Source organism: Chlamydotis macqueenii, chromosome 2 (genome assembly GCF_036417535.1).
Source record: "Chlamydotis macqueenii isolate bChlMac1 chromosome 2, bChlMac1.mat, whole genome shotgun sequence".
NCBI classification, from domain to species: domain Eukaryota; kingdom Metazoa; phylum Chordata; class Aves; order Otidiformes; family Otididae; genus Chlamydotis; species Chlamydotis macqueenii.
The window spans coordinates 153,473,688-153,495,946 of NC_141557.1; the positions used below are offsets into that span (position 1 = coordinate 153,473,688).

Sequence of the window (22,259 nt, forward strand, 5' to 3'; positions counted from 1 at the left end):
GTGCGGGTGCTAACAGGTCACTCCCACCTTGTGCACATGGCAGGAAGGACAAACTGCGGCTCCCAACTCCTTGCAAGGGTGCCGGCACAGCCGGATTTGGGGTTTTCTCCTGGATGGAGCAAGAATAGAGCCAGGGGAAAAAAATCATGTGGTACTGAAGCTTCAGCTTGGTTTCATTTCCAGCCTGGAACTGAGGAGGATACAGTTCATTTTTACTTAGTTTTTTTTTTTTTTAAAGTAAATTAAAAAAACCCACAATAATGCTAGTTTTGCACATAAAGTGGAGATTTCTCTTTTTATTTCCCCCCGCCCCCCGCCCCGTTTCACCAGCCTGCAGCCTGTTCTCTATTTTTGATGTTGTTTCTTCCAGCACTCAGAGGACCGGGAAGCTGCTTTCCCTACTTGCATGTGGGACGCTTGCATCCCTCCTCCTGTGATTATTTGGAGACATCCACGATATTTCAGCAGAAATGGGAGAATGGGACATTTTTAAAAATCTGTGGTTTCTATTAGCAAGCAAACTCGTGGAGGAACGGGACCGAGGGCATTTTTTTTAAGGCTGAAAGGAGCAGAAGCCGCAAAGCTCCCGCACGTCCCACGGGCTGATGCTGGAGCTAACCGCGGTGTTCCTCGCCGTCTCCCGCATGGGACGGGCCGGGGCCTCGCGGCCGCCCCGCGCACGCTGCGTGCCTCCTCCGCGCCGGCTGCTCCCGCACCTGCGGAGCGCCGCCGCCCGCGAATATTTATTTATTTTATTTTATTTTGGTTTTATTTTTTTTTTGTTTCCGCTTCCAATTCTAGGGCACGTCGAGGGGTGAGGGGCGTGCGCGGCGTTGCGGGGCGGCGGGGTCGGGGCCGTGCGGCTCCGCGGGGGCGGGCGCTGCGCGCTGCCCCGGGCTGCGGCCGGCGGCGGCGGCGACGGCGGCGGCGGGGGGCGGTGACGTCACAGAGCCGCTCGCCAGCACAACGTTCCATTGAGGCGAGCGCGTGCTCCGGCGAGCACATGGGCAGTGGGGCCCGGGCCGCTCCGCGCCCCTCCGCGCCGCCCGGCCCCACCGCCGGACCTCAGCCCGGGGAGGGAGGGGCGCGGTGAGTACGGGGGCGGCGATGAGGGGTGAGGGGAGCTTGTTTGCGTGTTTGTGGTTTTTTTATTTATGTCTTCCCCCCCCCCCCCGTTTGTTCCCCCCTTCTCGTTGCTGTGTCTGTGTCCCCGTGGTGGGGCTGGCAGGTCGCGGCGGAGTTTGCAGCCTCGGGGCAGGGGCTCGTGCGGATGGGGGAGGGGGGGGATTGCATTTCGATCAGTTTATTTATTTATCTATTTGTTCGAAGCGGTGGCTCGACGGTGGGCTAAAAATAGCGATCGCGAGCCGAAATCCGCGCGGATGAGGAGGCGGAGGGCGCGGGGTGCCTTCCAGCCTGAATACATGGCCGCGCTGAGGGCCACGGGGGTTGGGGGTCTGGCTTCGCCCCGGGGTGACACGGCGGGATGTGCCCATCCCCCCCTCACCTCTCCCTCCCCCCGCGGCCCCTCTGCACCCGTGGGTGGGGGTGGGGGGGAGAGGAGGACAGGGATGCAGGGATGCCCGCTCACCCCTCTCCTGGCTGGGGCAGGAACTCGGGGCAAGGGGGTGATGGGGGGGGGTCCCTGCGGCTCGGGGCAGGGGAGCGGTGTGTTTGCGCCCTCGGCAACTGCGCGGAAGATGGGGCCGTGCGGGTGTTTGCGGGGCGAGTCCGGCTCAGGATGCGGGAGGCTGGAGTGCGGGGCTGGGCCGCTGCCGGGGTTTTGGGCCGGGCAGCGCCGGGGCCTGAGGAGTGGAAGGCGCCCTGGAGGCTCCAGAGACCGTTTTTAGGAAGGGGTTTATAGGCCCTCTTTTCCTTACAAAGCTGTGCGTTTTTCAAGTGCAACTCCAATAGGCCGCATTTCATTTTTATATATAAATAATATTGAAATGTTTTCATCGACAGGGTGCTTTAGCGACTTTGGTCTCGATCTGTTAGACTGTTGGTTGCTGCATCTTAAAATATCTGTCGGAGAGATTCCGGCAGAACCCATCGTTGTATCTGGGAGATGCTGGAGGCCTTCAGCGAGAGCTTTTTAACCCCCTTCGTGTTGACAAGTTTAGACATGTTTTCCTGTCCACGTATCAGGGTCAGACAGAGCGAGTCGCGAGCCCCACTCTAGTTCCTTTTTTTCTAATATGTCAAAAAATACGCATTATTTAAGTCATTGATTTGGAACAAAAGAGCCTTTCTGGGGAGTATATTAGCCCAAATACATTGCTAAATACGAAGAGCACGATATATTACGTACACGTTACGACTGTATGAAATGGGGGTATTTATTTCTTCAAGGAGCAGAAATACAATCTCACTAATGTCACTTTGTGCCAACTGCTCTGGATTATCGTAAGAGCCCTTCTGTATGATGCTGCAAAATGTGAGGACATGAAAAAAAATCCAGCTCTGAAGCGCTGGCATCACTGTAGGAAATGAAGATACAGCCTGATATTTAGTCATGTCTCATGAAATCCGGTTTCCTTTCTATTGTGGCTTTTAAAATTATTTAATAACCGTGTGTATTTTCCAAGCACGTGGACCAGTCGGATGCTGTTATGTGCTAGGTGCTGCGTATCTCTGATAAATGCCAGTTAAGTGATCTTACATGTACTTTGCATCGTTTTAGAAATGCACCTCTAACTTATTTTTTTTCCCCTCTCTCTCTCTCTCCCATCTCTCATAGCATTAAGCTGTGAGTCTGGCTTGCAGCCAGCTTAGCACTGCTGTAATTCTGATCGATTGGACGTTGCCTTTGTGCATTTTAAGTTATTTTAAGGTAATTTGTTGTACAGGTGCGGTTTGTCAGCTGATGGAAATACCTCTGTACCTGTTTAGAGTAAAATATATGATGCATCTATACATCCCTGGGAGAGATGCTGTGCCCATCTGACTGCACGGGGACAGCAAGAGCTGTGCCTGCTCTCCGCCTCGGCAAGACCCGAAGGATTTTGCATCCTTTGGCATCTGCATGCCGAGTCCGTGCAATGTCAGAGCGGTTCTGCAATAGCGAGAATAAGGAAGGGCTTAGGCCTGCCGCCGCTGAAAGGCCCGTCAGCTGCAGAAATGAGTTGTGTGTTTGGATTCGTTTGTGAACTGGAATATTGGCTCCCTGGGTGAGCGTGCGTGCTCGGAATGTCACTTCGGTGGGAGCTGACAGCTTTCAGAGGCAGCGGTGGCTTGTGTGTCTCCCGAGGGCGCATCACCGAGTTCTCCCTCTGTGCCCCTGCTGAACCAAAGCCTACTTTTTGGTTTAATTAAGGACTTTATCAGTTAAAATTGGAGCTTATGCTTAATTCTTTGCAAGTTTCGAACTGTATCTTCCTGTTTTTAATCAGAATGCTTTACAGAGACAGCTTATGCTTCCTGGCTGTATACATTTTGCTAACTTTTATAGGAGGAATTACTGGCAGGGAGAGCTACCGGTAGTGCCGATGTGCAGCAGGGCTGGGGGAAGAAAAGTGTGTCTGTATACTTTTAAGGTATTGGTGCATCTTGTTCTTTTGTCACCTTTCAGCTGAGGATGCTCAGTGGGTTATTATGGTATCACTGGTTTTCTGCAGACCTCTTTCTTCAGGCTTTTTCTGTAATTCTGCTGGTGCAGCTCTACTAGGAATTGCAAGGTAGGGCTTATAAGTGTGACACCTTCATAATTTTTTTTTTTTTTCCTGTTGGTCTATGCAGACTGTAGCACTGGCAGGCCATCGGAAGGGGAAATGCTGTCTTTTTGTGACCTGGGAGATGTTTCTGCTGCTCGGAGGAATGCTGGGGGTTCATCTTCTGCTCCCAGTACATGGATTTAGCGCAGGCTGGTGTTGGGTACCTGTGGTGCAGTGCATGGACTGCATGCACATGGGTCCGTCAGAGCCTCGGTGAAGCCCCTGTGCTGATCTCCGTGCGTTGCCACCAGCGAGGCCGAGGTGGGGGGCGCATTGCCCCGAGCCCTCACTGCCGGCCAAGGGGACAGTGGCGCGGTCCGAGGTCCTGTTTTGTGAGCTAGGAAGGGTGCAAAGCTGCAAACTGAACCGGCGGAGAGGAACACGCGTACCTGGTCAGGAAGCTTTTGCCTGGTTGCAGCAGGGTGATACCGATCTCACCATGAAGCGCGGTGCATTATTTTATCTCTCCTCGCTGGCTGGTAGCTCTAACATCGAACACCTGCCTGGCTCCTGGCGAGGTTTATGAAGAATGAGGAGGGAATAAAGACATAATCTGTCTCTTGGGCCCACTAACGCTGCGTATGGGGCACGTTTTCCCTTGTCACAGCTGCATCTGTTCCTGAGCTGGTCTGTCTTCTTATCCAGTAAAGTGCTCAGAGCCCTGGCAAGAAATACATCTGCAGCCGCGCAGGTTTATTTATACCTGGAGATGCCGCGCCTGCCGTCCACTTGCGGTGTTCGTGCAGTTCAGGGGAGGACGGCATTTTTTGGAGTTATCGGTGTTGCGATAAAGCACCATTCGTGAGTCTTTCCTCGGTCCTCTCTCTGGGAAGTGCCAGAGGCTGTTTAGGCCAGGGCGTGCTGGTGGTGGTTTTTTCCCCCCCATCGTTGTTCCAGGGATGACAGGTGACAGTGTTCTGCAGGGTGACATGAGCACGGGGATGGGCAGGAGCGGTCTGCATGGTTGGCAAGCATCCAGATCTGTATGACCAAAATGCTGTTTAATACGTCCCTGGGTGGTATCATTCTTTCTGTGGATTCCAGGTATGGATGTGAATATTGTCGTGGAGCTGTATCCTGCGAATCAGGGTTGGCTGAGTGTCGCCCGGGGTTTGCAGAGGGATTTGTCCCACCTGCTCTGATGCCTGTGTTGTCACATCTTCACTGCTATGGATGCATCTGTCAGCAGGTCCTGCAGTTGAATCCACCAGTTCTCCCTTCTGTCCCACTGGAGGGTGGGGGGAGTGAGAGAGGGACTGTGTAGTCTGGTCCCAACTAAACTACGGCAACACCCAACCCTGGTCACCTCGAAGGAAGGATGATCCCTGTGTGAATTGCTGCTGGTAAAGTGCATCAGGCAGCGAAGGGCACTCCAATGCAGTGGTGACAGGCAGCTGGAACTGGTAGGCAATTCGAATTAGAAATTATGGGACAGGTCTTTAACGGTGAGGGTGGTTAGCCACTGGAACAAATTGCCAAGAGAAGGGGCGGATTCTCTCAGTCATTTCTGCCTTAAAATCTGAGATGGAAAAAGCAGTAGAAGTCTTGTGTAAGACTGTTCCTGCAGCTCGTCCCGTTAGAAAGTCTCTGGGCGGGAGAGGGGAGGTTGGACCGTGCCCCCTCACTGCGCTGTTGGGTTGTGCGGCTGTTGGGAGCCCAGCTGCGCTGCTGGAGAATGGGCTGAGCGGAGACAGGGCGCGCGGGGAGCCCCCTGGTCCTGCATCGCAGCCCAAAGCCCCGGGAGGGCTGTACGTTTGCACAGGAGAGTGTCGCTGCTGTGAGATCTTTCGGAAGACCGCATTTTATTTTTGATTGAGAGTTGCCTGTTTGCATGCCAGAGTCAGGAATACCTGGTTACAGCATCTCCCCTGGACATGGGAATGAATGGCGGAGGAGCCTGAAGGAAGCCCCAGAAGGCTCTCCCCTCTTCTGGGGAGAGGAGGTCCCTGCCGCAAGAGTGGTGTCCGGAGCTGTGGGCAGCTGGAGAGCAGGGGTGGGTGGGAGAGGCGAGACCGTGTCCCGTCACCACCTCCAGCTTGTGGAGGCCCTCTGCACAATGCGGGTTGGGCTGGGAATTCCCACGCTCTGAAGCAGGACAGTGTGAGGATTTGGAAGTGGAAAACTCTGGTCCAGTCCTCCTAACCACCCACCATCGCCTTCCCACCATCCGTCCGGTGTGGTCCAGTCCAGTTTTCCCTGACTTGCTCTGAATGCCCTTTCTGTGCTGGCCGGCTTCCCTGGGTAACTGCTGGTTGGATGCCTGGGCTGTGCTTCAGCTTTACGGGGGAGTTGAGCTGGGTAAGGGGTATGCCATGCCGGTAACACCTTTGGTGTGGATGCAGTGTCCCCGTTCCTCGCACTGGTAGAAGCCATCACGTTGGTGCTGCTGTGAGCTTTTCTGCATCGGGGCATTTTTGCAAGGTAGCAGGACTCTCACCTGTCCTACAGGAATGTAGTGCAGGTGAGACCACAGTCTGAGAAGGAGGAACGGGAATGTCTCTATGTCCGTGTTGTTTCCTTGGCTTCTGCAGGGATCCAAGTGTTGTTGGGCTGGAAAAGGCTCCGTTCAGTATTTGGTGCCTAGTGTCAGTGCCCCAGTCCTGAGTAGCTGTGCTTGCTTTGATGGATTTCCTCTGGTGAACATTTTCCCATGGTTTTGGGAACCTTACAGGGTCAAAGCTATCCAGAAGCAGGCACGGGCCAGCGCGCTGCTGCCTGCTTACCTACTGCTTGCCTTTGGCCTCAGAACATTTTGTGCCTTTCCTGAATTCCCAACAGCTGGATTTAAGAGATTGCTTGCCTTGCTTTTTTCCTCCCGGTCAGAAGAACTAAAACTTAGGATCTTTTTCACCAGTGCTGCGGAGACAGCATCTTTTGAGGTCCTGTGTAAATCTCAGCCAGGGTTGGGAATGAGCAGTGCGGGAGGCTGGAGCTCCAGCAGTGGAGTGTTGCTGACGTACACGCGATGTTGTGTGTGCTGGTTTGCGTGGTGGAAACGGTAGCTGTGGGCTCACGCCTGAGCGTGTGGGACATGGAGCAACGGCCAGAGCCCAGGCTGTGCTCGAAGCCTTTACGTTACATCTCCCCTGCTTGGAAAAAGGTCTAGCGTGGGTCTCTCTTTGTTAATATTAAAGCTTGATAACAATATTGTTATTATTTTTAGTACTAACTGTGTTGCAGTTTATTATATATTAATGTAATCCTCCTACATCAGACCCTAGATGAGATACACCAAAAGCCCTTTATGCATCAGCTAATGCTGTAAACAGCCAGTCACGCCTGCCAATACAATAACCTGTAATTTAGCACGCAGAGCAAAAAGCTACCGCTACCATAAGTCCTTTTGGAAATATTTAGTAATGTTTCCGGACTTACTTGAATAATAATGGGTTGTTTATTTTTTTTTTTCCTCCTTCGTAAGAGTCGGGAGGTCTGAAATACACTTTCCCAGAAGTGATCATGGGGGGAGCAAAGGCCGAGAGCTTCATGAGGTGGCGTGGGTAGTTGAGATGCTGCTCAGGGGGTTGAGACGATGATGTTTGCTACGTGAATTGGTGGATCATTTGATTTACAGGTATCTCACATCTGGCTCTGGTTCTACTCGGTTTGCTTTTGGGGTTGGGGTGGGCAAAGCTTTACATTTTTCTTAAGTGTTAAAAAGGCCCCTGCTAGATTATATAAAAGTACTAACAAAAAAATACACGTGTTTAATGTTACAGAGGAAAATAATGAGCCTTGTTTGTGAGCTGGGAGGTTGGACTGGGGACCCCAGAGGGTTTTTTTCCCACCAGCACTTCTCTGTTTCTGTGGTTACTGAGGAAAAATTTAAAAGCCAAGCTTCATGTCTCCGTTTGTGGAAGGAGATGGAAGGAGGCCCAACCGTGATGAATGCAGAAGATCAGTAAATAAAAGCAATTAAAATGAGCAGGTTCAGAGGGGAAGGAAGGTGCTGCCTCTTTGTAGTCCCAAGAAGATGAAGCAGTGAGAAGTTAATCTGGAAATGTTTTCTGTATCTGGGTAGTTGGCATTACGACCCACTGGATCTGCTGGTGACAAGTAGCTTGGATAGATCCCCAGTACTTGGCTGTGGGAAGGATTTGGGGGCTTTGCCCTCACCAAGCCTTTTCTTCTCCCTCCCCTTGACTCTTCTGCTTGCCTCTCTCATCTGTGAACACATTGGGGCAGGCGCTGCCTTTCGTACAGTTGTTCACAGGGTGGGACAGTAGAGCTCTGATGTCAGCTGAACCCTCAGAGCTTCATGGAAATAGTCGAGGTCCTGTACTTCTGCTTGACGTGGTCGGAAATGGCAATGGTGACTTCCGTAGGCTGCCATCTTGGAGGGAGAGGTCTGGTGGCTACAACCAATGCAACTAGACAGCAAAAAAAAGCTTTTGAAATCTCACCAAGTAGGTATATGGGAACCTACAAGTGTTGAAGGAGTGGAAATAAAACCTTCCTTAGCTCCTAGATTAGTGTGACAGGTAAATGTGAGTGCTGGCTTTTCGTCTTCATAGCATCATTGACGGCCGTTCTTCGTATGGGGGAGGAACAGGAAGAAAAGGGGAAGGGAAGAAAGGTTTGCAATAATTTTACAATTTTAATTTTAAAGATAAGTACATCAAGTACAATTTATAGGTTACTGGTAGTAACCATCTTTCAGACAGGCAGCAGTGGCCTGTTCCAAGCTCAAGATGTTGTCCATTAGCATAAAGCATAACCTTATATTGATTGATGTTGCAGGTGGTAAACTACTTTTAGTACCCAGTGTCCCTGCCTTCCGTACAAATCTTGGTGACCTAAGAGACTTTTACCCAAGATCTTGTTCTGCAGGATGTTCTCAGTACCTTTTAGTGAATATTTTTCTTTGATACTTTTGTGAAACAGATTACAGTAAATGGCATTTCAGTTCTGGGCATCCCGCTGTTAATTAACTGCTAACACCGCCTCACAGACCAAGGTGGTATGGGAGGGGAATGTATGGGAGGGATTAAACAACCCACAGTCACTTGTGCTGCTCCACCATGACTGGGAGAGCTTACAGTTGGTCTGGCCAATACATTTCACCTCCTTGTAATAGTGTTAGGACTGCTAATATTCATAGTGACAAACACCTGAATTGTGTTCTGCTTAGAAAAACTGGATGCTGAGCAGGTAGAAATGCTCTTGTCTCCACTGTGGCAGGAGAAAGACAACTAAAGCTTATGAAGGTACAAGATACCATCAGGGATGGGGCTGATGTGTGGGTTCCAGGGAGCTTGGAAGTCTTGAAGTCTGGGCTAAATCTGTTTTAAGCCTCCCTGAGGCATGACAAAGCTTGTAGACTTCTGCAATACTGCTCATAACATTAATATTTGATTTGAAGATGTTAAGGGATTTTGATGCCCATTAGAAGTTGGGAAGCATAAAGGCTGAGCTCGTGCTGCTGCAGTTTCACTGGAGGCTTGGCCGGCAGAGCGAGTCTGCCCAGAGAGGCTTCCAACTTCCCTCCATGGTGGCAGGCCACCAGAAGGAGCTTGAAGTCACGTTCAAGCCCTTTGGGGTGGCTGGTTGCACAGGAGAAGTGATGGGATTGCCTCTTCCTACCAGGTTCCACGCTTGGAGCCCTACACTGGCCTTGCAGTAGGTGACCTGGCCAGGCAACCCGGGCTCAAATGACCATGGCACAGAGATGATCTGTAGCTCAGTTTAACCTTTTTGCACCCAGCTACTGCCAGGCAGCTGAGTTCTTGGACACCATCGGCTCATGGGTGAGGAGCAGCTCTCTGAAGCTGAGCTCCAGTGGTGCAGGAGAGCTGACGGGCATGAGGAAGGGGTTGAAGAGTCTGCCATTGCCGTGCTGGCTCTGTTGGCTCATGGTACATGTCCGCAGCTCGTCAGTTGAGTTGGTGGGTTGGGACCACTCTTGAATCTCTTCTGGTGATAAGCTCTTCTCTAGCAGTGCCAGTGTTTCTGTTATCTCTGGCTGATTAAGAGGTGCAGTCCCATCTTCCTGGGGAGAGTCTTGGTCTTGGTCTTGACAATCATTGTGTCTTGGCTTGACAACAGCAATGATACACTTGGGTAGGAGCCTGCAAGTGAAGGAAGCTCCAGCTGGTCCAGAAAGCTGCAGCCCGTCTCCTCCACTGCATGGGCAGCTTGCGATGTCTTTCTACACTGGCTTCTGTGGGAAATACAGATAAAGTTTTGAGATCTATTGTTCTTTTTTTTTAGGGTGCTCCCTGTATTGCCTCAGGTAGGAGAAAGACTGCTTAAAGCTTTGTACCAAAGGCCATAGCAGCTTTCTGCAAGGAAGTGAAACTGTGCTTTCTGAGGGTCCAGTTTGACATGGACTGGGCTACTCCAAGGGATGAAGACCACCACAAACCTCATCACGTTCTGTTCCAAGTGCAAGTTATGTTCAACCAAAGGTCCTTTTTCTAAATATATAGCAACGTTTTGTATAAAGATGGTTAAGGAAAACACAAGCAAAACAAGACCTTCCTCTGCTCGGTGGAGTGAAAGAGGAGAAATAACGTGTACGTAATGCGTACCAGATGTCAGTTCATCACTTAAAGCAGTACCCAAAAGGTAATCTGGTGATGACCACAGTGTTTAAACTGAGCATTGAGGAAAATGCATTTGACTGTAATCCCAGTTGCCTGCAGTGATTTGTGCCTTTTCAGAATATAAAAAAATCAGGAAGTAGCAAGATTGAGGTCCGTACTCAGACATCTTTAACTCTGCCCTCCCTTTCCTCTCTTCACCCCTTTCAAACTAGGGTTAATTACCAGGAATTTTCTGCAGACACAAGACTGGTTTGTAACACTCTGTTGTGTTAACGGGTCAAAGGAACCTGTTTTATCTAGCTGATGTGTTATGTGTTAATTTGTAATTTTTTTTTTGTTTAGTTACATTGCATTCTTTATGACCTTGTGGACAGGCTCATAGATTCCAGATTAATTCATGTACGACTCTTGGCCCCCATCTGTTTTATATCTCCGAAACAAACGAGCATGCAGAAGAGGAATCATGAAGTCAAGATCATGATGGACATTGTGGCCGTGTTAGTTAGGGATTATTCTCTGTGTGGTTGGATGGATGTGGTGGTTCTGTTGTGGGTTACTACTTACTAGTGGTTGTTTCAGTGATGGGGTATCTTTACACCCGCTCCATTAGTGGTTTAAGTGGGATTTCGGAGAATAGGGAAGAGTGGGTCTTTGCTCCTGCTCTGTTGTGGTTCACCCTTTTCCTGACTTCCTGTCTAAAGCAAGATTTTTAGATGTGCCCATCCAAGATTGCTGTGTATGGTGAGATGGTGATATCTCATGTCTTTTTCTCCACTCTGGTCAGCCTGCCTTATTTGTTTGTACTTTCTATCTGTGTCTTGGTTTTACCCTAGATCATTGGGTCTCTGTGACAGAGACGGGCCTTTCTGTTCCATTTTTATGTAACGTCCAGCAGAGACATATTTGGTACCTCAAGCTCTTGATGGTGCTGTGTGTAATGCCAATAACTAATAACAGTGATAACTGCTCCTGGGGATCTGTGGCTTTCTGTGCACATGACGGAGACGTGATGGCTGTAAATGTGCTGCTGTAATGTGAATTTTCTTACATGGCTTCTGTGTAAACATGGGAGCCAGCTCAGTAAAGTGTCCCCGTGCAGGTGAAAACTGTCTGTGCTGACCTGTCAGAGCCAGTGGCCGATGGTGAAGTCCTTGCTTTTGTTCAGGGCAATATGAATAAAGGGGGGCACAGTTTTCCTATTTGTGCGTGTAAGTATATATCTATATCCAAGCAGCTTTTATGCGTATTTTTATATATACACAAACATATGTGTGAAAGCATCATTGCCTCTTTGGCTCTAACTTTGCTTCCTCCTCCTAGTTTCTCTCTGCTTCTCTTTTTCTGTTCCACTTCATGTTTGAATTTTATGCCTGTGGTGTTTTTCATAGGCAAGTTTCCTTTTTTTCTTACCTTCTTTCCCCTTTCTTTCTTACCCTGGCTTTTCATTCTTTACTTTCTCGTCCATGTGTTTCTTCTCCAAGCTGGTTTATAATTTCTTTTCGGTGTGCCTCCTCCGTTCTCTCGCAGAGGCAGGTCAGCCAAGCACCCTGTTAGCATCTCTGCACCCTTGAGTGTTCACGGCCTGAGGAGTGGCCGCAGCTGTGCCCCTTCTTTCTTGAAAAAAAAAAAAAAAAAAGGAATAAGGGAGTTGGAGCTGCTCTCATTTCCCTTCTGTCTAAATGAATGTCAGCCTGACAGTTTTGGCTTTCCTTGCCGGCTCCAGATTACAGCTGACGTGGCCGAATACAAGTGTCTGAGATCCGATGGTAAGAATAAAATTGAGGTTAATGGCTGTAGTGCTTCTCCCCTGCATCCCAGGCCTGGTGATGCTAAGCGGTGGTCCGGGCTCCCTTTCCGTCCTTGACGGGTTTCAGTCTACACTCAAAGCCTTGACCCTAAGCTGGGAGCTGGGGGGATCTGAAATGGAGTTGGGGGCACGCCCCACACAGCGCTTCCCACTTCTGTGCAAGCGGTGAGCGCTGCGGAGCACAGCGTCTGTGAGGGGCTGGCTCGCAGGTGATAAAGCCGAGCGTTTCGACTGCTTCTGATTATGGAAACGGGGGGATCTGAGATCAGGAAACGCTTTGATGTTGGCAATCTGAAGAACATGCTCAATATCACTTGACAGCAGACATTTTATTCCTGGCTGCATCAGCCTTGCAGCAAGTGAGTTGGTTGGGTGGCTTTGCTTGCGCAGCTGTTTCCCCCCGCCCCCCCTCCAAAATCCCAGGACTCAGCACTGTGTTTCCCGTACTGGAAAGCCGATACTTCCCAACCCTGGTGGGGTTGGTTTCTTTGATGGGTGGCAATTCCTGAACGTGCCCAGCCCGCGCTCCACCGAGGTCAGGTCGGGTGAGCTCTGCCGAGCACAGTTTAGCTGAGCGGATCTGCGGAGGGGGCTTTTAGACAGAAATATATTTTTTTTTCCCTTGAGAAGATGTAACCTGAGCAGAAAATTTTAAGGGATATCGTCAAGGTGAATAAACAGAAATCACACTCCAGACCATCCCCTTCGTGTCGCTGATGATGATATGTGAGGCTTCTTATGCGAAATGTGAACGCTCAGTGTCGTGTTTCATTCAGGATGACTCTTCATTTTTTTTTACTTCCTTTTTTTTTCCCTTCTGCAGTGCAGGCTGCTTTCACAAGCGGTGCAAGTGTCCCGTGCCATCCACCCCTGCCCCTCAGCCCCTCTTGGGCGTGGGGCTATTTCGGACCACGTTAATAACCTGATCTTGCCGGTGACCCCTGCACCCAAGGATCACTTAGGGTGATTGTTAGGCTGCTTTGCTATTTTGAAGACACTCGGGCCTGATCCTGTTTCCCTTGCACGCCCAAATGGGATTTTATTGCCCTGGTTTAGTTTGGCTGGGGAATGATCTGCTCACAGATTTGGTATTCTCAGTCCACCGCACGCAGCGAGAGCACCTGGGCTTCTGCCGCAGCTGCGGTCTTTGGGATGGGACGCTGGGTGACACTGGTTGCCTTGGGCGATGCGGAGGACCTCACCTTGGGAAGGATAAGGAGCAGGTCGTGGCTGAGGTAGCCTGGCAGGCAGGTCAGTAAAAACATTTTTAAGAGCCAGGCCACTTCACGCAGAGCTGTCCCCATGTCAGTTGTCCCCAGTTGGATGGCAAGGCTTGCACTGCTGCTGGCCATGTATTTTTGGGTTGAAGTATGAGAGACTTGCTGTACCAGGGCAAGTGTTTTTCTTAACCAGCATCCTGTCTCTGGCCCTGGTCAAAGCCAGATGTTCGGAAAAAGAAGTGGGTGAAAGTGAAATAGATGGCTGAAAAGTAGCCAGATCATATGAGCAATCTTCTACCAAAACATTTCAAGCTGAAGTTGGCTTATGCCCGGGTTGTGCCTGCTTGTTGGAAGGCTTGGCAGTGAGTTGTAGGTGGCAGATTTCAGCTAGCTTACAGCATCTAAACAAATAAATCTTATTTCTTCAGCGTCCAGGATCCAAGTGTGTGGCCTTTCCTAATGGGGTGTCTCTTCTGAGCAGCTAAAAAGTTCTTCTAACTGAAATATGTTGAGAAATAAATATAGCTGGTGATTTGAGAGAAGGCCATAGTATGTGTTATGTTGCCTTACCCAGTATTTTTTTTTTTTCCTTTTTGTGGTGATTCTCTGCTAACTTAAAATGGAAAACCTCCTGAAAGATGTTATTTTTCCCGTTGAAAGAAATTACATACCGGAATGCTGCAACTGCCTTGCGCTGCAGCCAGTGAAGGTTTCAACCCCTCACCCCTCTTCTTCAGCCGAGCGCCGGGCGTTGGGAATGCAGGCGTGCTTGCAGCTGAGCCAGCTCTAATCATCATAATTCGTGTTGAGAAGAGCAGAGCAGCCTGTGATTAGCACAATAATTATTACGCGGTACGTGTAAATTGAGAGGTGGGCTTTTGACACGGCAAAGGGAACGCAGGCTGCAGCTGCCTGGGGAGGCAATGGGCTCGTGTCGCCTTGTTGACGTTCTCCACGTGCAAGTAGGGACAGGAACCGCACAGAGCAAAACATGCTGGTAAAATTGTGATTGCTTTTCAGTTTTTCCAGTAAACTCTGCTGATGAAAGAGCAGCCAGAAAACTTGTAAATAAAGAGTTTTACACTCTCCTCTGCTCCCCAAGGTAATTTTTTTTTTTTTTAAAGTTTGGATGCAGTTGTTGGATATGTTCTCTCTGCTTGCCAGGAGACCAAATCTTGACTAGCTGTTGGCACTAGGACCTGAAAAATGGGCTAGAAAACCTTCCAAAACTTCTTCACGGGTGCCGGTTCAGATCTGGGTCAGCTGGATTGAGAGAGACAGCTCCATTGTACGATGCCGCTCTGACATGTATAAAGCCAAGTTCATAGGCTCGTAGCTGATGACTCGTTGCCTTAAAATCTAATCTGCCGGGCTGCCTAACAGCGAGCAGGGCATTTTACGCGTGCTTTCCTCTCCCTGCTTCGTCAGCAAGGGCAAGGTTTCTCCCTGGCAGTGGGCAGGCAGCTGCGCCAGAGCGGATGGGTTGGGAGGTGGCACCATGCACCCATGGGTGCCATCGGCTGTCACTGGTGCAAGGCTTTGGGGCACAGCTCACCCCAGGGACCTGCACAGGCAGACTCAGGATCGGCTCTTGGAACTGATGTAACCCAAAAAAACCCAAACAGAGCTTGGGAAATGCTTCCTAAGGATGGTGCCGGGATGGGCATCCCCAGATCTGGGCTGTGGTCCTGCCTATGTACCCTGCCTCCCCTTTTTAAAAAATAGTTTATGTGCATATAAATATTGTTCCAGTATAAATAAGTCTTTTAAACCCCCTAGGTTTAAGCTAAAATGAATGTCGGGTACTCTTAGGGGTTTACGTCAGTTTAACTGAAGTCTAATAGACGTAGATCTCTTCCAGACTGCCTTCAGTATTTACATAGGACTTGTAGAAATAGGGCCCTGATCTTCCCCCATGGTGCTTGCTCAGTAATCGACAAATAATAATAATTAAAAAAAAACCAGCCTTAATTAGGCTTGTTTTACTTGAGGCAAGCAGGTGTAGTGTGTCCTTTGATCCTTTCCAACCTTTGTTTTCTCTGATTTCATGTTTTTCTTTCCTGTATCTCTTTTGTTGACAATAATCAGAAGCATGTATGTGTTCACACGTGTGTGTGCGTGTGTGGATGCACATACCACACATTTACATACACATACTTGCTCTTTTTCTGTGTTACAGAATGCACAGATCTTTTTCCCTGTGTCAAAAACAACTGCATGCGACTAAACAAGCCGTTAATACCACCGTGTAAAGTTCAGGAAAGCCCAGTGAACAGTTTTCTAATAAGAGGATATTCTGGTCCTCTTGATAATCAGCCCCCTATTGTAAACTCATTTTGAGTCACAGGTTTAAATCTTTGTTCCAGTGGAAAAAGATTTTTATGGGCAGCCCAAACAGGCATTAAATCCTGTTTTTTTTTTTTTTATTTTTTAGCAGAGTTGCTTAAAATAGTACAGATTGTAAATTAGAAGAGTGACTCCAAGGGAAAAGAGAAAAGTTGAAACAATACAAGTCATGGTTTGGTGGCACAAACCTTTTGTCCCAGCCCTGCCCCTGATAGAAGCTTGGCAGAGGCAGCAGGCTGGGTTTCCTCACTGCGAGACACTGCGTGCTTGCGATTGCTCTGCGCCGTTGGGTTTCCATCTTCCCTGCTGGTGGTCACCCCCTTTTCTTTTAGGGATGCCAGAAAATGACTTTGAAAGTCAAGACTATGCCAGTTTTATGCAGATTTATTCCCCTGCTTCCCGCCCCGTGTTTGCAGAGAAAAGGCTTTTCTGGAAAACATGCCAGCATTTTGGAGACATAGTGTCCCCATGATTTTGGGTTTTGACCTCTTTTTCCTTTCCCTTCTTCCATCCTGCAAGTAGGATATCCCCAAACAGCCTGTAGCTCTTCCCACCGGTCCCGCACAACTTACCCCTCACCTTCGTTTCTGTGGCTGGGATTGCCGTGGCAGCAGCGGCCCTTGGGATTACGATTTCATCAGGACAGAGCGTTGTGTGGAGACAGTCCACACCTCGGGGAGGGTGTGAGATGGTGGGTGGCTCAGAGGAGTTGGTGCCCAGGTCGAGGTGAGCTGGGAACGTGCCCGATTTTCCAGGGGTGTAGAGGATGCTCCACGGTGGGTTTTGCAGGCAGCATTGCAGCAATGAAGCTTAAGGCTCTTAAATCTCCCTTTGCTCTTCATTCCTGAGGAATCCAGTATTGAAAGGTGGCACGCATCGTTTTCTCCTGGTCTTAGTGCTGGCGTGGCAGCTGGGTACCCCTCGGCCGTGACGTCCTTGTGCGTGCTGTGCTGCGGGTGATGGATGCGCTGCCTCCGGTGCAGCCCCTTCCTTATCCTCCTGGGTCCCTGGAGGAGGACCTTCCCCTGGCTGGGAGCTTGAGGAACTTGCACTTTCATTGCTGCTCTGTCGCATGGGAATGGCAGCCGTGGTGCAAAGGGCTTTTACACCATGCAGGGTGTGCGTGCGCTCGGATTTCCATTCTTTGGTCTCAAGTGCTTTCTTCATTCTCCCAACTCTGATACTGAAGCATCCTTCCAAAATTAGCAGGTGACGGCGATCTTAGCCTTTTCCTAAAATCAGTCCCTGAGCAAGAAGGAACAGTGAGGTTAGCATATGGAGCTGACGGATTTATTATTGATGATGCCTTTAAATGATTAAACAAATTTTCCTTGCGTTATTTAAGGGGAATCATGATATTCATCACTAATGGAAAGATGTCTGGGGAAGTGTGCAATTCACACTCATAAATACCTTCTCTCCTCCGTTCGTTACTTGCTGCCTGTCTTCCCCCAGCTCTTGCTTGTCCTTTTGGCGTCAGCGTTCGTCCTTCTCTCAGGACCTCCTGCTGCCTTCCTCCTTGGCATAGGTGACCCGTGGCTGCAGAAGGGTGAGGTGTCTTTTCTTTTGGAGGGGTAACTTGCGGTGTCACTAGCACTTATATAAGGGACATGATAGTCTGGGTAAGGAAATAAAGTTTAGAAACTCTTAAGTACATTTGAGAGCTCTTTCTAGCGAATGTTGTTCGGATTAATGTTCTTTATTTTACCGTCAGGGATAACTGGAAGCATGAACAACCCTGGAATTAAGTGTGCTTGTCTCCCCATGACACGATGCAATACTACAGCTGGGTTTTATTGCAGAATGAGACAATGTCAACTGATGATTTGGTTGTGACAGGGTAGGCTTCCCGCTGCAGAAGATACGAGTCCCTCTACACCGGTTAGTTTTACTGGACCCTTAAGTCATTAAAGCACTTTTTTTTTTTCCACACAGCAGAAACACTGTTCTCAGGGTGTGGTTTTGAATGTTTTGAACGTGAAAATGTGTCTGTTCGCTTCCCTGCTGCCCTATGGGACATCAACATCTATCTGTGGAGCTTGGGTTGACCTCCACATAGTAATTAATCATTAATCTAAAAGTTATTTGGTAAAAAAGAGGGTATTTAACTGGATCTTAATTGTTGATAGTCATCATTTTCACTGAAACTGTGTATCTGCCGCAGTCTGGCTCTGGGAGGTGAGGGGGGCTGGAGGAGTGTGAGGTGTCCCCGCGCTAGGTTGGGAGATACAAACCTCAGCTTCAGGGGGTGTGTGGAAAGGATGAAAATGGCTCTTGGAGTCAGTGGCTTCCACACAGAACAGAAGTAACCTTAAGTAAAAAAAGTGTGTCTAGATAACAGTCTGTTATTTTCTCCCTCCTTCATTCTTCTTGCCTTTACTAATGTTTGTTTCTGGCTTTCAGACTCAAAAATCCCTCCTGTAAAAGGGTTAATGCTGGAAAAGGGTTAGTGCTTTTGCAGCTTCTCCCCGTACAGCTCTATAAGGGAAAACTTCTTCACTCTGTTTTCTTGACGCCCTGCTTGTCCTGCACCCCGAGTGCCCTGGCAGAGTCTTTCTGGGTAGAGCGGGGTATCGTGAGCAGAGACTGAGCAGATGCGTGGCGGGAACATCGTTATTTTGGGAGTGAACCTGGGGGAAGGTCTCTTAGATGTTTCCGTACTCTATGTTTTGCAGCCCTCATCCTTTGGGCGAGCTGCTGGACTTCAAGGCACTTGGCTGTGCAGGGCACTGCGGTGGTGTTGGGGGAAAGGAGGCCCTGCTCCCTGGCTTTCGCTGCCCCTCAGTTCAAGTCCAAGCACATAAGGATTTATTGTTTTTTTTTTTTTACTACACCTAATCTCTCTACAGAGGCTCTGTTTAATATCTTACCCTTGTTTGAAATGTGGAATTTATCTGCTGCTATTATTATCCCAATGCAGAGGGGCCACGAGACTTTTTGTTTGGTTCAACCCAGCCCAGATCACGTTGTGCTTGGGGTCCCGACTGTGGGATGGGGCTGTCCAGGCCACGTCCTCTGCAAAATAATATTTTCCCCTTTTTCTACAGCAGCTTGCCCTGCAGCTACAGCTCCTTTTTCTCTAAAAATCCTGAGTGGGGTGGCAGCCTGCCAGCCGGGATGCTTCTTGAGGTCTCATTCCCTGCGGCGAGGTATCCGTAGGCATCGCCTGGCATGCTGAAGGCGCAGAGGAGGCAGAGGATGGTCTCCCTAGCTAGAAGCCCCACGTAGCCCTACCGTCCTACTTCTGGATTCCTTACCAGCAAACGCTAACCTATCCCAGGGGCTAAACCCAGTCCTTTCCAGATGGGCATTGCTGCTGCGTGGGATGCTTCTTGTTGCTGGACGGTGACTGCCGCCTCTCTGGAGTTGTACCCTGCTCCCGGTGTTTTCCGCTGCGCCTCCCAGGACGCATTGGGCAGCCAGCCGTCCCTTGTGCCGTGGATACCATCCCAGTTATCTCCTTTTCTGGGCTGCGCAGGCGCTCACGGCCAGTCACGAGGCTCCCACGGGGCTGTGCCGGCTCTGCCGGTGCTGAGCATCTGTGTGGGCGCGTGGTCTCGGCATGCAGCGCTCGCCCCCTCCGGCCCCTGCTTCGATAGGGAAAGAGGGAAAAAAATCCCCGAATTCTTCACCTCTGACTGCAAAGGGCAGTTATTTAATGAGACTTTGGGCAGAGGGAGCCTGGAATGGTGAGGCTGCTCTGAATCTGAGCCGTGATGCTGCATGGAATGAATCACAAGGGAGAGTGAAAAAAAAAAAATCTCTGAGTCAGAATCTCTAGTACTATGAAGCAGATTTGCTTCGTGGTTTTTTTTTTTTTTTTTTTGTGTTCCTGCTTGCTGACTAATGCACAGAGAAGCAGTGAGAGCCCTTTCTCTGCTGTTTCATCTGTGAAGAATGCAACCCTAACTCCCCCCTCCTCATCTCCACACCTTACTGGAGCGTGATGTCCCCCCCACCTCCCAGCCAAGCCCTGCAAACCCCCCCCCGCAGAAGGCCAGGCACCGCTCCTCCTCCTGAAAACCCCCCAAACGCCAGCGGCAGCAGGATGGATGCCGACGCTTTGCCGGCGGAGGGGGTGTGCCAGGGAGGACCACACCGGCAGCTGCTTGTGCCCCTGTGCCTCTGCCAGCTCTCTGAGCATCTCAAAATAATTTACAAAGGGAGTTTAATAGGGTGATGGCCACCCAGCCCCCACAGCTTGGCAGTATAAATACACTGAAGTGACTCAGCTGTCCTCTCCCCGGAGATGTTCCTACAACTACCCGAGCCTAAGAGCCTGAGGAACTTGAAATCTGTATATTTTTATAGGGCATCTAATTTTTGGCACTTTGTTCTGCCAGCCAGCTCTCATTGTGCTTTTAGATTCCGACTACGTGGTGATTCCTGCTCTGTTAAATTCATTTTGATTAGATCTCCCTCCCCAAAAGATGTACATAGTATTGATATTCATTTAATAAAATCTCCCTGTCCTTTGCTTGCTGTGCAGTAGCGCCCGGGATGGAGAATTGAACCAGGTCCCCAGGACTGGTGCTGTTCGCAGAGCAGCAGCATTAAGAGGCAGCAGATGTCCCCCAAGATGTGGCGGAGAGACCGTGGTGGCTGCAGGGGGTTACGTTGTGGGTGGCAGAGCTGGTTCCCCCCGAAAGGGCAGCTTCTGCCTCCGGAGCCAAGTTTTGGCTGTCTTGTTTGGCTGATCAGATTAATTTCCTGGGTGAAGCAACTAAGTGGCTGTTTATGTTAAAGTACCAATATGAGCTGCGGTTTTAGACTCTGTATATGCTTAAAAAATATTTTGGAGTATTTCCTTTGTTTAAAGTGTGCAGAATTGAAAAAAAAATGCACAGATGCACACTGTACTTGGACATCCACAGAAAAGTGATGCGGGTGATTTAAATTTCAGTGAGCAAAGTGTTTTGTTGGGATGTGAGACTGTTCTTTTTGCCTTACAATGTCCTTAATTAATTTTTCATTGTTACAGGTATTGGTGATGGGATAAATGTTCCTCCCCAGAGAAAAGCCAGTAGCATCCCTGTCCAGGATTGCCAGCTCAGAGTTCCTGGTGCTGGTCCTGAGTTTCACTGCCCCTTGGGTTTCCTACACCTGAATCCGCTCGGCTGGAGCGGCTATCCATGTTATAGGTCGTTTTGTTTTTTAATTCCCCTTGTGTAAGGTTATTTTTCAGTTCCCTGGTCGAGTTTGCTGCCTCCCTGTAGGAAAAGAAGAGGCAGGGTTTTTGGGGGCCAGCAGATGTTTGGGTGATGCGGCTGTCACCTACTGCAGGTGATGTGATTCACTCCCCCGCCGCTGCGTACAGCTCTTCTGCTGGGGCAGCCCAAACCGGCTCCCAGAGAGAAATAAGCTTCTTCAGCAAAAAGAAGGCTTTTTCTGGTTTTCTTTCTCCTCTGCCTCCTTAGAGGTTTTTCTAAATCAGTTGCATTTCGTCAGCATAACTACCCTGGTTGGGGCTGTGGGTGTACTCTGAATTTTCTTTTAATTTTCTTTTCATCATTTTACCAGCTCCTGGCACATCCTCTGTACGGATCAAGCCAAGGCAAATGTGAGGTGCCTTGGTTTCTTGTCTGCGGAGAGGAGCTAATATGCCTTTGGGTATGAGGATGGGGAATTTGCAAGGCTTGAGATAGGGATTATTTTTTTTCTTCCCCTGTGTGTATGAGATTTAAGGGGGAAAGGAAGTCTTTGGATAGTAAAGTGGAATTTGTATTTTTTTTAAATGCTAAAGCATTTGCCTGTGCAAAATCTTTACTCATTTGATATTTAATTCTTTAATTTTTTTTTTAGCCACATGACCTGTAGCGATGCAGGTGTTGGAGTAAGTGCTCTGATTCTGCTTTGTTGACCTGGAATGCAGGCGGAGCTTTTTCCCAGCCGAATCCAGCACAATAACTCAGGGTCGCTCCCCCAGCCTGCCAAATTGCCGCCCTCCCTCGCTGTCTCTGCCGCCCTGCTTGGGCTGGCCTGGCCTGCTGATGTGACCTGTGATGATAGCAACCCCTGGCACGTGAGCAGGCAGGGAGGGCGGTGATATTTTAAATAAAAATCCATCCACCTCAGCCTGACCAAGGGTCTGAAGTGAGGAGTGGATTCCCTCTGCAAAGATCCCCTCCCCTTGTACTGAATCTAAATGAAATGGAGATACTAATGAGATGGATGCTCTCCTGGCAGGATGAAGAGCCTAAAGACGAGGGCATTAAGGGAGGTGGTGCGATCCCAGCAGCTTTGCTTGGGGGGGAACGTGTTCCCACCACGAGGCTTTGATGGAATGAGGGCAAACTCATAGGAGATGCCGACGTTTCCGCTTTGCCTTACGTTTGCATAATTCCCCGTGCCTTCACAGGGCTCCTCCTTGCAAACGGCTGTCCCAACGTTAAGTAATCCTCAGCAGCTTGAGGCTGTCGTTTCTTGTCTTGAAGGGTGGGGAGGCTTCGTGCTAGGTGAGGTTTTGCTGAAGGTGGAGCTCCTCCGAGAGACTGGCACCCGGCCGCCGGCGCCTGGGACAACCTGGCCATGCACAGCAAGGCCTGTCTCAGCTCAGGCTTGTTGGATTAAAAATAAAAGTAAAACTCCTGGTTATTCCTGAGCGGCTGTGTCTGGAGTGTTTTGGGGA

At 49.5% G+C, this 22,259-nt stretch overlaps 1 protein-coding gene across 9 annotated transcripts in view; it reads left to right on the forward strand.

Moving 5' to 3' along the window:
• Window positions 1-968: 968 nt before the first annotated feature.
• Window positions 969-22,259, forward strand: part of LOC147601859 (uncharacterized) — a 74,644-nt gene continuing 53,353 nt past the window's right edge. For 8 of the 9 annotated variants that reach the window (XR_015257899.1, XR_015257901.1, XR_015257897.1 and 5 more), the window contains exon 1: window positions 969-1,089. The gene's annotated coding sequence lies outside the window, so the exon portion shown is untranslated. Of the gene's footprint in view, window positions 1,090-10,037; window positions 10,281-22,259 lie in introns of those variants that run through there. The other variant, XR_015257898.1, reaches the window with a different exon arrangement.